The following is a 5,762-nucleotide window of genomic DNA, read 5'->3' on the forward strand; positions in this document are numbered from 1 at the left end:
TTCTTCTGAAATAATTTCACGCGATGTGATTTTTCTGCCAATGTGAACATTCACTAGTATATCTGCCTCTGACAAATATATTCTAACTTCAACAATCTGACCATTTAAAACAGGCATGAGAAAGAAAGTCATTCAGCTAATGTAACTGGAATTCTAATTTCAAAATATCCAGGGCCTTACTAAGTGTTTCTCATAATATTTATGGTTTAGTTTTTATGTAGTCAGCAGTAAAGTGGAAGTTATCAATCTGTTCTATGAGGTTGTCATGAGCAATTAGCTGATAAATTGTTACAGAGCAAAAATTCAGGGCTGGTGGTTTAACTCAAAGGCAGAGTGCTTGCCTAGGGTGTGTAAGGCCCTGGGTTCAACCCCTGGCATTGCAAAAGAAATTAAATGTAAAAGCTTAAGTCATTGAGTAAATAATATCGTATACTCATTTGCTCCAGAATTCAATATATCCTTATTTTCAAAATCATATATCATTTTATTTTACATTAATGAGCCTTGCATGACTTAGTTCATAGGTAAGGATCAAATGAAACGAAAGAATTTATTTATTTGCAGAAATGCCACAAAAAAAAAATAGCGGGCCTGTCACATTATTACCTAAAGCATCAGTAATGGGTTACTGAAAGTGGCCACAAAATGACAGCAATGTTTTATATCTTCAGAAGAATCTCTTGTGTATGGTCCGCAGTGGTCCCAGTTTGACTCTCATAATTCTTATAGTTGCCTCTTCATGCACCAGGAGCTGTCAAAGTGAAGACAAGTGACGCCCCTGACCCCCACCCCAAACTCAGCTGAAGAGCAAGACCCTCTCGACTCAACTAGACTGATTTACAGGCCTTGGGTTCCAGGTTCAGTATTGTCACTAGTTTATTCTGTGATTCAGGTGTGGATTTGTCCTTCTGTCTGTCTGTGATCCTGGGCTACATTCCAGCCCAATTCTGGTGTTCTAAGCATGGTTTGTGAAAAGATAATAATAATCTAACCTATCTCAAGGACATTAAGAGAAAACAAAATAATGCATGTGGAAATCCTTTGAAAAGATGAAAGGCCAAAGACAAGTGTGAATTTAAGACCAAACTGGAGTCACATAGTGAGACTCTTATTTTCATAAGGGTCTGAAATGTCTCAACTTTTTGTTTCTAAGGTCAAGCTGGAAAAAGTTCCCCATTTTCTTTGAAACAGTTTAAACAGGAGACAAAGCATCTCAGTTTGATTTTTCCCTGTTTCAAGCATGTGGATTGAAGAAGCCTTTTGTTGGCCAGTTGGCACTTCATAAAGTTGAAACAGGAAATCTGAATTCTACCCAAGTCAAGGATGGGAAGATGGGAAGAATATTGATATCACTTCCTGGTTTCCAAAGGGACTAAAAATAGCTACAATTACATAACCACTTAGACACCTGTGAGGAAGCAGGTTTGGTTTGAGACTATGTGAGACAGGGGTGACTTGATGCTACCTAAAGCCAGTCTAGAGTCACAAATGTTGAAGCAGAAGATACACTGCTTTTTTCCAAGCATAAAAGACAACATATTAGTGATCTTGCCACCCTGGAGACTTAACCTTCATGAAGTTTCCTTTGCCTGGGAGAGTCCTGCCTCTTGGATTTATTGTCCTGTTTTACAGGGGTGTTTTCTAGGGATGCCTTTCCAGCCTTTCTACATCAGCCCAGAGTAAAAACTTAGAGCATTATGCACTTTTCCATCATAAGCATTAATCATAGGGATGTCAATTCATTATTTTGACTGTTTAGTTGTCTATTGTATCCCACTAGCTCTCCAATAAGCTCCCAGAGGACAGGGAGAGACCTGATTTCATAACATCCCCAGAGTGGGACAGAGTGTATAGCTCAGAGAAGGGGACCATATTAAATATTTATTGAATGAGTGATGGAAGAAATATGATCTGAAAAGAACCCTACAGCAGATTATCCCAGCACACAAATCATTTCTAAGTAGGTACATTTATGCAAATATACATAAAGCCTTAATTATTATTCAGGGAGGACTTATTACAAATGAAGGAAGCCACAAAATGAGGTAATAAAAATTATAATATAGCATTAATAATAAGGAACCATGCTTTACATCCTGAGTAAGAGGTTCTTATAGACTAGATCATTTACAAGATCCCAACTGCTCATGTTTCCACATTTTGAAAAAGAGATATGAAAAGGCGAGGGCTGTTGTGTCTTGGGCCTAAAAGGATGAGCCCATGTCAGCAATCAGGGAGGAATTTTCTTTCGGGACAGTGTGATGTGCTAGAATAGGTTTCATGACGGAGCCACTTGGTTTTTCTCAAGCTAGGACAGCTCACAGGAACACAGGTAAAATATCAACCAGGCTTGCCGTGTTCTGTTTACTTCTGTTATGAAAAGTTTTGGTCTAAAGGGGATTACTTTGGCACTAATCCTTTCAGGAAGAGAAAGTTTTCAAAAATATCATTCAAATATTACAACAATGTAAAGAAGTTAATTTTTTAGCCAGAATCTTACTATATAGCCCCAGATTGGCCTTGAACTCACAATCTTCCTGTGTCTGCCTCCCAAATGCACCTGTAAGCATACACCACCATGACCAGCTGAGCACCTGTTCTTAATTTGTATATGTGTGCATGTTTGTGTGTACATGTGCATGCACATGTGTGATGGTGAATATGGAGGTAGAGGTCAATAATAGGTGTTCTCCTCAATTGTTGTTCACCTTATTTTTTAAGACAGGGTTTCTCACTGAACATGGAGCTCAATGACCAGCAAACCCCCAGGGATCTGCCTGTCATCACCTGTCAGCACTGGAACTGCAGACATGCGCTGCCACACCCAGCTTTTTATGTGGCCGCTGGGGATCCAAACTCAGTTCTTCATGCTTGTACTGCAAGTGCTTTACCAACTAGGCCACCTCCCCAGGCCCTCAAGTTCTTACGTTTTTATCAAGCTATATTCCAATAGACAATGCTTTTTGGAAAAAGTCAGTCACTATCTGTTTTCTCCCTTGCTCACACTCATTAACACAATTTGGTACAATTTTTAACAAAAAGCAGTGAGAATTTTTCCCCCTATGGAACATATAATTGAATTTTATCTTGCTCACTAAGTGGCTTCCCCCATTCATTTGTATGTTAGATATAAAGAAAAGAATGCTGAGTAATGAAGACCATGGCTCTTCTGGGGTTTTAAAAGCTATAAGATTTCTTTTCTTTTCTTTTTTCTTTCCTTTAAAGGGTTGCACACAATAAATTGTACTGAAAATAAAAATGGATTAAGTGAAACAGAGAGATCTGAGAATAAAGAGGCACCAGTTTCTGGTGAACAATGCTCTGGGTCTATCAATTTAGAAAGCAAAAAATCAAAATATCTATTCCATACTCACTTTGAAGACCTCATTTTTTATTTCATATCACACCTGTGTTCTTCAACTGTGTCCAAATATTCTGCAGACAAATTCTAACTCACTAAAAGCAGGGAGAAATAAAACAATTTAAATACCGTTGTTAAGTATCTGCTACCAAACCTTAGATATGAGTTCAATTCCCAAGACCCATATAGTGGAAGGAGAAAACTGACTCCCAAAGTGCATCGCTCCCCCAAACACACACAAACTAAATACATAAAATGTACTCTAAAAATAAGTTTTTAGATGCTATTTAGTGATTATTTCAAAGCACCAAGCAGACCACTTTGTCTCACCAGCCATGCAAATCCCATCTCCCCTTGTATTCTGCCATGGCTGGCAGAAACCCTTTAGGTTTTAACCTAGAATCCTAAAAGCCCAAAGAGGGCTTTGCATTTCTTTCCATTTCCTACTCCAAATCCATCTCATCCATCTCTGCCCTTATCCCTGAGACTGAAATTCATCAGTTTTATTTTTGCTTTGGGAAAGTCTTGAGGAAGAAATTTACCATTCACTCCCTTCTGAAAAATCTCTCTCTTACTTTGCTCAGTTGAAACTGGAGTGCAGAACTGGGGTCACTCCATACTTGAGAGGCATCAGTTTTTAAATTTTATTTTCTCTATTATGGTGACCATCTAGCAGGGTTCCCTGGATAAAGAGCATATTCAGTATATACTTTCAATGTAAATCCAGCAAAAAAAAAATGGGTGAATGCAAGAATAATACAACTTCCACTGTATCAAAATGAGTTACTTATGTCTCCCTATTTGACTGCAGGTTGAAAGCACTATCAGTCAAACCTCGGGCTACAGACTTGGGCTCAAGCCTTGCTACAGATCACTGCCAGAGAGATGCTTTGGCTTCACAAGAGCTTAGAAAGACCCTGTGCTCAAGGGAGCTTCACAGTCTGAGTGACACTTCGAAGCTTCTCCCTGAAGAGCAAGCGTTATTTGGAATGGGAAGCAAACTAAAGTGCCGTTCCGGCACCACAAGAGTTTCATTTAGGCGGGGCAAAGGCCAGCTCAATCAAGCCGGGCTCTCCCATCCCAGTTTTCTTGATCCATTTCCCTATTCAGGAGAGAAAATTTGGCTTTTATCCTATTGACCCGTAGTTGAGTCTTGTGTTTCTGTATGTTTTTTGGCTTTTACTGTTTTCGCACAATGACCTTGACATTTCCCCTCTGGTTTTTCTCCCTCCTGTGTGGCAGAAGGATACGAGGCATGACACTGTTTTATAAGGCCTCGAAGTGGCTTTTTCAGGGGCTCTACCACCCAGCAGGCGTGCCCATGGGCCAGAGACCAAGCAACTACCATGCGTCTGGTTTTAAGAGGCTTTAGGGGAGGGGAGGTGACTTCAAGGCAAGGTAAACTGTTCCAAGTGCTAAGAGGAAGCACAGACTTCTTTTAAAAGACAAACTTTGCAAACAAGAACAACCTTGAAAGAGACCTTCAGATCCATGCTCGGGAATTTTGCCAACCTCTTACAGCTCCCCTTCGACATGTTAACTGTATTGCACCCCGCAACTCAAATCCCTGATCTCCACTTTGGGTGAGTGTACGGGGGGTGGGGGTAGGGTCGAGTGAGCCTCCTGGAGAAATAAGGGTCTTCTTTCTTCTCCTTGGTCCACTAGGGTCACCTCCACGGAGAGTTTCTCTGTCCCTCTGGAGCTACTACTGTGGCAGTGACTTATGCTTCTCCAGTGAATTCTCTTACCTGTTCTAGAGGTTTTCTGGGGTCCCCAGCAACCTGGACCTACCGGTCAGCAGAACTGTCCATTGGTTCCCTACCCCCCAAAGTCTAGGACAGCAGTGGGGCCGCACTGGCCATTAATGACCATCATCCATTTTTAATCAGAAAGATCACAAGAAGGTAAGCGAAACCCAGTCTCGAGTCCATTTAAATAACATTCCTGGGGAAATCCAATCACTTAGAACTGAGACACCTACGCGAGTGAGAGCGAGAGAGCCCCCGCCCGTCAGGCGGGGAAGAGCGCGCCGGCTGAATTAATCGAGATCAAGGGGCTCCTGGGCACCGAGCGAGCTTTAACCCTTCCGGCGCCGCGGGGTACGGAGGTGCGGGGAGGAAGAGAGCGGCCGGCCACGGCCAAGATGCCCAAGGTTGCCCTGCGCAGGCCACCTCTGCGGATCGGGCGACTCCGGACGCCTCGCGTGGGTCCCGGGTGGCGGGGCGGCCGGGCTTGAGGTCGCCAGCTCCCGAGGCGACTCGGGCGGTGAGCAGCAGCCGCCTCCCGCGGCCTGGGCGCGCCCCGGGCTCCTCCTCCCACCCCAGCGTGGCCCGGCGAGCCCCGCTCCGGCCGCAGGTAGCACAGGCTGCGCGCGCTGGACGCACCGCAGCGCAGGCAGCGG

The sequence above is a fragment of the Nannospalax galili genome, unplaced genomic scaffold (genome assembly GCF_000622305.1).
Source record: "Nannospalax galili isolate Female #2095 unplaced genomic scaffold, S.galili_v1.0 scaffold691, whole genome shotgun sequence".
Lineage (NCBI taxonomy): Eukaryota > Metazoa > Chordata > Mammalia > Rodentia > Spalacidae > Nannospalax > Nannospalax galili.